The sequence below is a fragment of the Acartia tonsa genome, chromosome 9 (genome assembly GCF_053477335.1).
Source record: "Acartia tonsa isolate MP-2025a chromosome 9, ASM5347733v1, whole genome shotgun sequence".
Lineage (NCBI taxonomy): Eukaryota > Metazoa > Arthropoda > Copepoda > Calanoida > Acartiidae > Acartia > Acartia tonsa.
The window spans coordinates 16,445,629-16,459,837 of record NC_137268.1 but is presented as its reverse complement, the minus strand read 5'-3'; the positions used below and the strand labels follow the sequence as shown (position 1 = coordinate 16,459,837).

Below are 14,209 nucleotides of genomic sequence, written 5' to 3'. Positions count from 1 at the left end.
TTTTTGGGGGGGGGGGGGGTTGCCCCCCCCCCAAATTTTTAATTTTAGTTTCAAAATTTGAAGAAAAAAAACCCCAAGAAAATAGTTATAAACCTTCCCGGGACCTATGAGAAGCTACCCTGTTAAGGAGAACCCGATCGGTTCAGTGGTTAGCGAGATCCTTCGGTACAAACAAACACACAAACATCCTGTTACTTTAGTATAAGGATTTACATATTACTCTGTTTCTTTGCTATATTTTAGTAAAGATTATGAATTGGCCGTAATGAATAAACACCTAAATATGTGTAAGGGCGTGTCCCAGGAAAGCCTAAACATCTTAATACTGTCTGCCAATAATACCCTTGTAAAACACGTGTTTACTATATCTGATAACAAACTGAAGCTGCGCTGCTTGGGTTCATTCTATTCTAGTAATAATTTGCAGGTACATAACAGACATTTTTCACCATGTCCCCATTGATTTGCCGACGAAAATGTGATTAATAAATTTTGCTATACATAGAAGAACGAGTGTAACTTTGTACAAAACATTATCAGCTTAGAAACAGCATTCATCTTAAATTATGGAGAACAGTAAACTACAACATAGCAAAAACACAGTAAAAATACTAATCTTAATTATTGTTTTCTTAACTATCTTTGATTAATGTTCAATTGCACCAAAAGACATTTAAATACAGACAATTATCTTATAGGATAGTACAATGGACGATAAATTGATGTACAAAATGATAAACAAAATTATCCCTTTTGCAGAATAAAATTATCCGTGGAAAAGTATGAATACTACTAGTTTAAACCAACCAATCAAAATTTAATGAAAGTACCCAAAGTTTTAAAGTCAATATGTGAGAAAATTCATTAAAAAAACTTTTAGGGTCCCTCCTACTTTTTAAATTCAAACTTTTATTTCAAAAGGATCCAAACATGAATGGTTTCTAACATGGTACTTGTGATTGAGCAAAAACTCTACTGCTGCAATTTTAATTAGTATAAGAAGCAAAATTTCAAAATTAAACCTGTAACTTAGACACAGGGCGTGTCTTTTCTCTGCCCACTTTAACATTGACATGAGCTAGAGATCTCATAAAAAGAAATTTTAGATTTGTTTCATAATTCTTATTCCTCAAAGTAAATGTTCTACTTTATTTAGGCTGTTACTTTTAAAGATATATTAAATTTAAGTTCTTTAAGATCTTTTGTAAAGGAATGGGAGTTTAGCATTTATCCAAAAAATGGTTTAGTTTAGGTTTTTTTTATGTTTTTTATTTATGTTATTTACTTATTTGCTCTTAGTATACTAATAAACCACTCAGTGCTACAGGACACAAACAACTTTGAAGTCCTGCACTATTACATTCTACAGGGGTTGCCATGGAAATCATCCTACATGCTTTTTATTGCAAGAAATTTTTTTAAAACTCAAATTAAAAATTAGAAATCGTCCCTAGAAAAAAATTATACCCTCCAAAACTAAAAAAAGTTGGATGAACATCTGCTCCTTTCCCACCTTAAGTGCCCCTAGAGGTCTCTAGTGAAATATAACTTAAAATTATCTGGCGCAAGCAAGGGTTCTTACATTTCATCTCTGCAGCAGTCTGTTGTAAGTAATTATATCTTACAACATACGATTCCATAAAATTCTCTGGGAAAGGTATGACCTTGTCACATGGGTTCCTTAGGGACAACCAATTTGGAACACAACCATAAACAGGAACAAATTCTTTGAATATTTGTTCATCAACACATTGAGAGAAATTATAATTCTTCTGGTCATTGCAGTTGTCTTCTTGTGCGGAGTGTTCATTGTTGTAAATATTTATTTTCACCTTGTATGAATAAAAGATTATTGGATCTACTGCAGTTCATGGTAAAATATTGCTGGTAACGAATGCTTCCTGGTTCCTGGCAACATTACAAGATTCCTGGATCTAGCAGCACGCAAATTCCCCTAAATCCTAGGTTCCTGTTAGCTGGCAATCTGCAAATTTTCCAAGTTACCAGCAATGACAGAAGATTACTGGCTTACAGGAGTTTTTACCCCATACCCTTTTTCACAATTTCTTAGGGGGTAAACAGCAACAATTAATAAGGGACAGTAATCGATGTGCATTCCTAATAGAGGGGGGGGGGGGGGGGGTAAGGATTTAAGAGAGTGGGATCTTTACCTTTAAATTTAACTGTTTCTATCTTAATATCCACTTTCGCGCCAAAATTTGGGCAGTCCTATTTATTTTTATAATATAATAAAAAGGGGGGAGGGGAGAAACATTCGTAATTTTAATCATATTAATTAATAAATTAATTTTTTCTAAGTGAGGCTATGAAATCAAACAGTAAAACCAACAATTTGAACGCCTATAGAATGCAAAACTTAATACTAGCCCCTGTAACCTAAAATAACCTAATTATAAAAAAGTGCCGCGGCCAGGTTTGATGGTTTAGTTATGGGGGGGGGCCCAATATTTCAAAATTGAAAAAAAAAATTTAAGAGAATAACACCAACAATTCTAGTAGCGTAACTGACATACAGACCATGATAAGAAAAGCTTTACTCTTATGGTAGATATTGATTTGAGTGAAAAAGGTAATTAGATTATGGCGGGAGATTTTTATTTCAAATAATTCTATTCCATCCCCTTTTTAGACTTCCAAATCAAACTAAAATAGTTAAAAACCTTCCCAGGACCTATTACCCTTAAAGTTTTTCCTGACTACTTTTATATTGTTACTTTTTACGCCTACGTAAACGTTGTATTATTAACTGTAGATAAAAATCAGAAATACGGAATATTTATCATATTTGTCTTGTCTCACCCCCCCCCCCTCTCTAATTCATTATTTACATTTGATCAGTTTAAGGTTTTTAATTTACTATAAATTGTTGTAGAACGGTGCAAAATTTATACTTATCCTAACTCCCCCAATTAGTACCGAGAAACACCACTACCCTCCCACCCCCCACCACATCAGACAAACATGCCAAAAAAGCCACCTCTAATTGTGGGGTAAGTGTAATAAAAGGGAAATGGGAATTTAAAAGGGAAATATTGCTTTTTAACAGGAATATTTCAAACATGCCAGTGGCCAGGAATATGCATAAATTGCCAGCAACCAGAAAAGTTAAACATTGGTAGCTCCAGAATTATTTCTTGTTATGCTAGATCCAGGAAGCTTCCAATATTGCCAGGAAACAGGAAGCATTCGTTACCAGCAATATTTTACCATTATCTGCAGTAGATCCAGATTATTTTTTCAGCCTCAATAGTTATCTTGTCTCCTATCTGAGACTCAACAAAAAATCCAAATTGGGTGCTCTGTTTTTCATCTGTTATGAACTGAGCTGGATCTTTAAATCATTTAGTTCTGTTAATGCCAATGCCATTGCCAATTCCAGTCCTATCAATAAAACATGGATCTTTAAAAGATTTTATGACCGCCATGTCGCCGGCTCACTTAATTGATATATAAAACTGTTACCAGATTATTACTTCATTTTAACTATAGAAATATATTTAGCTAAGATAATTTTAAAAATTAAATCCTATTATAATCCATTTTGTGTTACGCTGGTAACGTCCAAGGCGGTGGTATGTTACAGTACGGTGAGCCTCGGCTCAGTGGCATTGCAAAAATGTTTCCTGGCTTGCAAATGCCATATTTATTTAAGATCGAATCCCAGAGATTTAAAGATTCAACTCTGTTCTTTATTCTTCAAGAATTGTCTCATGTGCTACAGTAATTATAAATATATTTTGCTTAAAACTACAATGAACTTTCTTTATTGGTTTAGATCCAGCAAAAAAACAACTCTTCCTCCATCCCCCCCCCCCAAAAAAAAAAAAACTTCTACCACAAAATTTGTAGGGATGTGAATTTTTTTTTATCCTTCAATTCAATACTTTTACTGTTGTTTTTTAAGGCAGCTTGAAATGTTTTTTTTTCACTCAACAGCAAACTCTTGACAATTTTGCTTTAAAAAAAGCAAAAATTTTAAATTAAGATGGTACTATAATGTTCTATATCATATATAATTACAATAATTTTCACCATTAAATACTCAAAAGCCAGTAATGACAAATGGACCAATTATTGGAATGCTTATATTTTAGTCTTTTCAAAATTCAAAGAAATTAATTGTGAATGTAATCAAAGAGTATTTATTTAAAGAGGATAATTTTGTTGTGCTTTTCACCTAACTTAAAATTTTATAATAAATAATATCAAGTGATAATATTATTTTATTATAAACAATGAAATAAAAAGCAAATTCATTTTGATCTATCGTTTCTATCTATAAGTTCATTGGTCTTGAGCTAAATTCAAAATATTAGAGCACAAACAATTCAATAAGCCATGAGGGAAGTGGGGAAATACTCCAATAGTTAATCGTAAATTCGACCAAAGAGGGGGTGGGCGTTGACCATCATGCTGCAACATTCACCATGACCTTAAACTGCTGATGTAAGAGTGTATTCTTTCTTATTTTTTTAGGTTGGGGGAATTAAAAGTATATTCTAACATATTTACCTATTCTTCAATATGTTATACACATGAGTCCAGTTACCACTGGTTCATACTTTAAAATAAATTTGGAAAAACTTACCTTACTTTAAAATTGTGACTGGTACTATTTATTTTAGGCTCTGAAAATATCAAAAATGTTTAAATAAGATCTAGCTTATTAGAAAACCATGTTTATATTACAACTATATATTTATCACCATTCAATTGATGTGATAAAACATAAATATTGCTCAAAGCCAGGAAACTTTGGTCGCCATAGATAGCCCTTCACACATTTCTCAAAGAAGGCGTCTTAACTTTTTTGCTTTTTATTTAGAATAGCTAGCCGGTGCTTTTAGTACGTAGTAGATGTAATATTTTCCATAGAATTCAGATATGCAATCGGTTTTTTTTTTGTAGACCTCTTATTTTTGAAGTAATTAAAGTTTTTTAAAAAAATAATTAAGTCGGTTTTAAGGTACTAAAACGCAACAAAATAAAAGAAAGAAAAATTGCCAGTATGAACAAAAATAGTAAGATCTTTAATTTGACACCTTACTTTTTAAGTTCTGTTGAGTAATTATTGAAATAATCTATTTTTTTATCCTCGGTTTAATAAAAACTTTAAACTTAAATATTTTCTCACACAGACATAAAAAATATGGGTTCATATATACCTTTAGAATCAGAAAAATATTACGAATCCATTCTAAGTAAAAAAAACAAGATTGGTTTCAATGTAAATTAAACGCAGCCAAATTAAAACTTTTTGGAGACAATTGTTTAAGATGTCCTTGGGGCCAGTGGGAAAAGTTGTGTATATTGGTAGGCCCTTTCTTCATAAGACTTTAAAAAACAGGAAGTTGGTAAAATTTTTCAAAAAATTGTTGAATTATATACTGATGAGAACAATAAACCCTGTAATTCAAAGTACTTTCACATTGAAACAACAGACATATCCTATTTATACAGCAGACTCAATTTGCATTTTCCAACCTTGCTCACATTTTCAACTTTGCTCCAAAACCATCAATAGCATATAAATGGTATATATATTTTGAAAAATAGAGGTTATAATTATTTGAAGCATTTCTTATAATTTACATAAACTGCGCATTTTGAATTTAAAATGTTTAAATTCCTTTTCCAGCATGGCTTTGATACCGCTTAATATCCGCTGAATTAGATCCGGTTCTCAGCCATTCCGAAAAATCATGTATTACAGCCAATTTCCACGAATATTGAAATATAAATCAAATAAAATAACTTGTATCGCACCCTTAATGTTAAAATGTTCGTAATTTTTGTACATTACCTAAATTTTCTACTGAAAAGAATTACAATTTACCTTTAATTTTGTACAAAAGCTATTTGGGACCATTTGTATTTATTATTGTAATTTGCTTAATGTTCCTTTCAATATTAGAAGTAATTTTATTTTAATAGAATTATATTTCAAGCATAGAGTAAATGTACAGAAGAGTTGAAACACACATTACTTGACTGTACAAATAACTCTAGTTTTCTGTTATTTGTCTATGCATCTCTGGCGTAATCCAAGTTTTAGTTGGTTACAATGGTTTCATTTACCTGCAAAAAATTGTTTACACCACCAAGGCAAAATTGACATAGGACGGAATAATTTTTTTTGGAGGGTGTGGTCCAACCCAAAATTTGTAAAAACTTAGGGCTTTGAACCATGGAAATTTTTATGGTGGGGAGATGTTAAAAATAATAATATCAAAATTCTAAGCACCTTCAAATATTTGGAGGGCAATCAACCATTTACATCTTCCCCCCCTGTCATGGCAGCTTTTGCCATGAGTGAAATACATGTAAATGAACAAACAGGTCTGCCAGTAAGTACTAGGATGTAAAGATCAACAGGGTGGTTTATCTAGTCACATTACATCAAAACAATTGCCTGCATCATCAAATTATACTTCCAAAATTCTCAAATAAGTCAACATTTTATACCATGTAGTTTTCATTTCATGTTTCATCAAAAAAATGTACACATTTTTTCACTTTTTTGGTTAATTCAAAAGAACACCAATTCTTCCTCCATCCTAAAACCTAAACAAAGCAGGATATCATAAAGATTAAAATTTTTCCCATCTCAAGAATAACTCCACCCATTTTTTCAACAGATTTCAAAATCCAAATCTCCACCCATAAACAACCAAGGACAAAGATAAATCCACAACCTTTTCATAACCCCCCCACTCCTCCCACTTTTTTGTCTCCTCCCAGTTTTTTTCTGTCTCCGCCTTCAACCAAACTCACCATCCAAAACTCCGCCTATTTCCTAACCATCAAAAAAATTCCTTCAATAAAAACTATGCCCCGCCCCATAACTCAAACAAGGCCAAGAATTATTCCCTACTCCTCCTTTTTAAAAAACTAATGTTTTAATCTTTTATTCCAAACTTTTTCAGTAGTCATCTGTATTCTATGGTGATACCTAAGATTCAAAATAATTTGTGACATTGTTCTATATAAATGTATGTTTAATATCTTTGATCATATTTGCTGTTATCTAATGTCTCATGCCTATATTTTTTTAGACAAAATGAATTGAAAATGATTGCTAAAATCGAAATATATCTTCATGTCTTAGAATAGTGTAATTTTTTAAAAATAGGTTGAAAAACATACTAACTTTAAAATATGCAAGAAATAAAACATAAATAATACACAAAATATAATGATGTTTTAAGAAAAGTTAACCTTAAAATCGTTTCGAATAGCACTGACATTTTATTTTTTAAATCATTGGCCTTTAACCAAAAACTTATTACAAGCTCTAAGTGAATTGAACATTTATATTAGCTAGAAAACTTTGGGTACTTTGGACTATTTGGAATCAAAATCTTTATATAGTAATTAGTTTACATTAATGCTTTAACAGAAAGACATAAGAATAATAATAATCATTCAATATTAAATGGGCCAACTTAAGGTTATAATTCTTTTTAATGAATAAATTTGCTGTAGTTGTGATTAATAAAGAAATAGGTGTAATTCAGGCCTCATATACGCCTAAATTCATTCATAGATGAAAATGGTTTACCTGAATTTCTTACACACAAGCTACTAGTACTTTTTAGGACACACACACCAAGGTGTTTGTTATTTCACACACCCACAAGGATTTCTAGGTCTAACCACAACAGCATCTTGATACCATGTGAGAAAACGTGTTGAAGAAACAGACAAAAGTGTACACTGACACTCAGATAGCTACTAGAAACCCAAATCATCTTCCAATCATACACATCTGCACATTAGGAAAAGTGGAATTTAAATGTTTTTGGGAATGAAGAACAAAATACTGGCATAAAACCTGCCAATACACCACCCCCTTTGGATGTACCACTGCCATTATTTATTAAAGATACCAATGGTTAGGGTAATAATTAATTCTCCAAAACGATTTTAGCCAATTATCTCTGAACACTAACTAAGGTAGTAGCACCCAAAATAAAATTGCTGGTATGTCATGTTAATAGTTAAACCACATCCCTCCCCTTCCCCCCTTATCAAGATTGTCTCCTAGAATTTGAAGTGTCTCAAATAAAGCTTCAAAAGAGCCCAAATAACAAAAAAATATTCCAATAACTACTTTTTCTACTTGGATTTTTAATGGCTTCACACTTTTGATCACCCTATATAAAGAAACAATATTTTAGAAAGTAAAATTAGAGGATAATGCATAAATAACGTTTAGTATGTTACACATAGCATAATAATAAACATGCAAAAGAGAAAGGTGGTCAGAATTTTTCTTCAAATATTTGCAACTGTCATGTTTTTGTATCAAATGAGTAATGCAGTTAATTTACTGAATGAGGTTCCGATGATGGTTTCCACTGAAACACTACATATAAGTGATATCACTCCACCTTCTTTGTTATTTTGTCCTCAGGGACAATATAACAAGTCAAAGGTAATTTGTTTTTGTGCTTGATTTTAAATTATTGCTTTTATGTATTATGTCTAAATTTTATCTATTAGATGATTGAATGGGGATACACCCATGAATGGCTTTTCTTGAATGGTGTAAGTATGTCACAATGGAATGTCAGCTCTTGGGGATCAAACGTAAACAAATCATTTCCTGAACTTTTACATGAAATTGTTGATCATGAAGACATTGCCTTACTTAAAGAAAGAAATGAGAAAATTCTCTGGAAACGAATCATATTTCCAAAGTATGGATTTTGTTTGGAGGCTAAAAACTACACCCTCAATCAGCAATATTTTCGCATTCCCGTGAAACTGAATAATGACTTGCTTATTTATCTTTCAAATGGGGGACAAAGTAAATACTACGGAATTAATATGGAATCGCAGATTGGTGAAAAAATAAAAATATTGAAAAATGAAGCCTTGGGATATTCTTATGGAATTAAAGTCAGGCTCTACAATCAGCAAGCATCATACAAAAAAGACAACTGTAACAAAGATGAAAATTACAATTATGGGAAATGTGTAGATGAAGAAACTTTTAAAGATCTGTATCCTAAATTAGGTTGTGTACCCGAATGGCTATCAGCCAAATCACCCTGTACTGTCATACCTTATTCTGATTACTTTCAATCATATGCAGATGACTACTTCTACCTTCAACCAACCAAAGCTGAAAGTAAATGTAAAGATCCATGTTTTAAACAGGTAAGATGTTGTTTCACAAAAATCATTTTAGTCCAGAAATGCATTGCAACACAAGTGAGATTATGAGGAATAATCCCTTTCGTAACATCGCCCCACACAGTTATGGAATCTCGACCATAAAGATTTTTTTATCCAATCTTGACAAGAGAGGTATTTTTGGAAAGAGGAATATATATAGAAAACGCCTATGTAAATTAGAAAATCCGCAGAAATCATATTTGCAAGTTATTTGTAAAAATCTGCAATGTTAATTTGCAAAATTAATTTCATGCCTTAAACGACAGATTTAGAAAAAAAACTTTTTATGAAATATGTTTATCCATAAGTTTAGAACATACTTAAAGAAAAAAAAATCTTTAGTGTTACTTTTTTCACCTTATATATGAAAAAGCAGTTTCTCACATTTTATGATAAAAAAAGGTATAGGAACAATAAATTTGTTTTTTCTTGATGTAAACACAATAATTGGCATAAAATCTATCACCCTAAATGTAAAAATCAGATATAGAATCCTTTTTAGCGTTAATATAGTGAAAAAAGTAACCAAGACATTTTTGCAAAGTATGAAAATCTAAAGAAAATAGTTCTTTTTGATTTTGATATACATATCAGATAAATGTATATAAAATTAGTGATCAAAAACTAACACTGTCATTGATTAAACTGCATTTTTAGGTTTAAGAATTACCGAAGTAGTGCATAAAAACTCTTTTTATGAAGTAGGTAATTAAACAAAATAAATGCCAAAAAACCAACTACAAAATTGTCTACTGCATTATAAAAAACGCCTAATTGTTGATTTTATTTTATTTTGTTTAATAACTTCATAAAAAGAGTTTTTATGTGCTACTTTGGTAATGAGTAAACCTAAAAGTGCATTTTAATCAATGATAGGGTTGAAAAAAGTTATAACTTGTTTTATAGTTTTGATCACTAATTTTATATACATTTATCTGATATGTATATCAAAATCAAAAAGAACTATTTTCTTTAGATTTTCATACTTTGCAAAAATGTCTTGGTTACTTTTTGCACTATATTTGCTCTAAAAAGGATTCTATATCTGATTTTTACATTCAGGATGGTAGATTTTATGCCAATTATTGTGTTTACATCAAGAAAAATACATATTTTTTTGTTCCTATACCTTTTTTATCATAAAATGTGAGAAACTGCTTTTTTTCATATATAAGGTGCAAAAGTAACACTAAAGAAATTTTTTTTGCCTTAAGTATGTTCTAAACTTTTAGATAAACATCTTTCATTGAAAGATTTTTTTCTAAATCTGTCATTTAAGGCATGATAATAATTTTGCAAATTAACATTGCAGATTTTTGCAAATATGATTTCTGCGGATTTTCTAATTTACATAGGTGTTTTCTATATATATTCCTCTTTCCAAAAATACCTCTCTTGTCAAGATTGGATAAAAAAATCTTTATGGTCGAGATTCCATAACTGTGCCCATAAGGGGCAATTCATCGTATTTTTAAAATGGCTTTTTATATGTTATTTTAGGTTAGCTTAGGTTATATTGGGTTATGTGATTGCCCCACAGGGTTAGAGCCCCCCGCAGGGGCTAGAAATAGGAGAAAAGCTACTGTGAAAAATATGAAGAATCGCCCCATAAGGAGCGATGTTACGAAAGGGACTATACCCAGATTATGTTAACATAAATATTTTCTGCGGGGTCATGGTCATTGATAGTAAAAAATACCCAACAATTTAATTTGTCTCATATATCACTTAAATGGTATCAATGTGTTTTTTTCAAAATCTAAACTGTATGCTATAGCCAGACAAAGCATCCATTGAGAGTTTGAACCTCAAACTGCCTGTTAACCCTAGCCATCATAAAAAATGACCAAAGGCTAGATGAACTTTAATTTACAACCTGTGACCAATCTAGGAAAACTGATAATTTCAATAACGACTGGACTGATAGAGTTCTCCTTTTTTGGGAAGGTCCGGGATAGATTTAGGCTATTTCATACTTAATATTTAAGCCTTGGGAGGGTTTTATACTATTTTTTTTTCTTACTCCTTTAAATAGAGAGCACTTAGATGCTAGGGACACAACCGCAAATAACATATACTGTTGTAAAAAGTTGCAACATACAAAATCATAACAGGATTTTAATTTTTAGATTATAGACGTCCAAAAGCTCGACATTTCTCCGCATTCTGGAAAAGGCAATTCTCATCTTAGATTAGGATTTGACCAAAGAGTGATCAAGTATACTAAATTACCAAACTACAATTTCTTCAACTTTCTCATTGATGCTGGAAGTTCTTTGGGACTTTGGTTGGGATTCTCTGCACTCTCACTCTATGACTCAGGGTTTGATCTTGTCCTCTCTTTTAGAAAATGGGCTAGATGCAAATGAATGTTTACAAAATATGATTGGAAAATTTCTTGTTAACTTAGAAATATAAGTTTTTGGATCTACTGCAGTTCACGGTAAAATATTGCTGGTAACGAATATTGCCAAAAATCTATGAATTTTATAGGCTGCTAGCTGCCAAACGGCTAACGTACAGATCATGCCCGCACACTGTTTTAAGCGGCATAAGAAGGCCTACAAATTAATCAGGAATAGCCATAAATCAATAATACATAATTATCTCGCAGTACAGAGAAATGCGCGAAAAAGGACTATTTTACGCGTTTTTTCTTCAGTGAAGCTTTCCTTGTGCATCATTGGATCTTGAGTATTTCAGATTATTTGTAGGCCTTCTTATACCGCTTAAAATGGTGTGCGGGTATGATCTGTACGTTCAGCCGTTTAACAGCTGGCAGCCTTTAAAATTCATAGATTTTTGGCAATATTCGTTACCAGCAATATTTTACCGTGAACTGCAGTAGATCCAAGTTTTTAATTAATATCAATTTCGCTTCATTTTACAACACTAGCGAAGTTTATTACATCTATATATTCTAACTTTATAGTATTGTAAACAAAACTTAATTATTTTTTCTATTAAATGTACTTAATTTGTACAATATTTAGTATTAATAAGGGGGGGGGGGGGGAGTTTTGACACATTTGCGTAAACCTGGTGTATAGGCTTTATCTTTGGACTGAGAGGATAGGTTATCAAAGATAAAATCATTCTTATATGATGAATTTCCCCAAGATTTCAGATTTTTTAGATAGGCCTCCAGGTTCCGGAGTTTCAGGCCTCCGGGTTGTCTTTGGACAGGTAAATTTTTTTTTTTTAGAGTTAGATGTTAGCTTATGAAACAAAATATGTATGTTTTTTCTTCAAATATGTGAATATCATTCAAAAAGATGCATATTTTGTTTTATAAGTTGACCTCTAACTTTTCAAAAAAAATTTTAAAAATTTTTACCTGTACAGAGACCACCTGGAGGCCTATCCAAAAAATCTTAAAATCTGGCGGAAATTTATCATATAAGAATGATTTTATTTTTAATAACCTATCCTCTCAGTCCAAAGATAAAGCCTATACACCAGGTTTACGCAAATGTGTCAAACCCCCCCCCCCTTAATTAAGTTCTTGAATAAGGTTTAAAAGTTTATGATGACAAGGGGGAGTAAAGGGCACTGATGTTCTTTTGCTATAAATGTACGTACATTTAAGTAGCAAGCATACTGGCGTTATCCTTTAAAGTAACTAGTAGAGCATTCAATATCACCCCTCCCCAATTCCGAGCAAATCGAATCGATTGCATCTTGTCTTGTTTTAAAAGGGCTAGTTGCATAAAGTGCATTTAAGAATTTTGATTGGAGCATAAGCTACAAGAATACCTCTAACATGTATAATTTTGTATTACAATAATTAGCAATCAATTTGACACCACCTAAATAGTCATCATGCTGTTTTTTTTTGAAAACAGGACAGCCATTTATGTTGTATTATATACAAAAAATATGATTTTCAAGTCTTGATATTTTTAAATCTACCTGGTAGAAAAATAAAATCCTTTCAAATATATGTCCTATATATGTAGTTTAAATTATTGAACTGAAAAAATATACAGTTCACTAAATTTAAGTTTAAATGCACTTCGTACAACTATCCCTTTAATTTAAATAAAAAAGGATGTTTGCACTCAATATTGAATTATCTCACTTCAACCAATTGTTAAATATTGTATTTTATTATTTCAATATGTATTTGTTTCTTCTAAAATAGAATAGTAATATTCTCTACCTTTTTTTGAACCTAAGTTTCAAAGCACAACAAATATATCCTCATTTAAATTATATTTCATTATATTCAAACGTAATTTCTTTAAAGAAGTTGTATCAACTTTTTCACTTTTTATTTAAGATAGCTAGCCGGCTCTTTTAGTAAGTAGTAGATGTAAAATTTTTCATAGAATTCAGATATGCAATCGGTTTTTTTTGTAGACCTCTTATTTTTTAAGTAATTTAAGTTTTTAAAAAAAATAATTAAGTCGGTTTTAAGGTACTAAATTTTACATCTACTACTTACTAAAAGAGCCGGCTAGCTATCTTAAATAAAAAGTGAAAAAGTTGATACACCTTCTTTTGTAAAGAGTATTAATGTAAGGAATTACATTAATTGATCAATTTGTCATTACTGCATTGGCTTTATAGTATTCAAAGGTGACAATTATTATCGTAATTATTTATATTATGTCAATTATTTCTATACCGTAATTAGCATAATCCTAATATATAAAGTAGTAAGCTTTTTTGTCGGTGGCGAAAGATCTCGCTGACTGCTAAACCAAAATATTTTCTATTTTACAGTGAAGCTTCTGAACGGTCCAAGGAAGGGTTTTAACTATTTTGGGGGAATGTATCTTCACAATCCAAAAAAATGTCCCCCACTAAAAAAAGTATTTATTTTACTTTTTCTCTTTAAACTAAATTGAAACTTAAGTGCCCCTAGAGGCTTCTAAGGGGCGTAGCTGCTAGTATTTTTAAATTAGAAAAGCAAAGTTGTCGAGCATATGCTCTAAGTGAATATTTAAAAAAGTACCATTTGATCCAACCTGTAATAAGAGAACAACTTTTTATAATAATT

At 31.1% G+C, this 14,209-nt stretch overlaps 2 protein-coding genes across 6 annotated transcripts in view; both read left to right on the top strand.

Annotated features, from left to right (window-relative positions):
- The window catches only part of Pyroxd1 (pyridine nucleotide-disulfide oxidoreductase domain 1), a 418,591-nt gene that overhangs the window by 262,377 nt on the left and 142,005 nt on the right, over positions 1-14,209 (top strand). The window lies entirely within an intron of this gene.
- The window catches only part of LOC145327615 (adaptin ear-binding coat-associated protein 1-like), a 356,073-nt gene that overhangs the window by 262,377 nt on the left and 79,487 nt on the right, over positions 1-14,209 (top strand). The gene's annotated exons all lie outside the window — the stretch shown is intronic.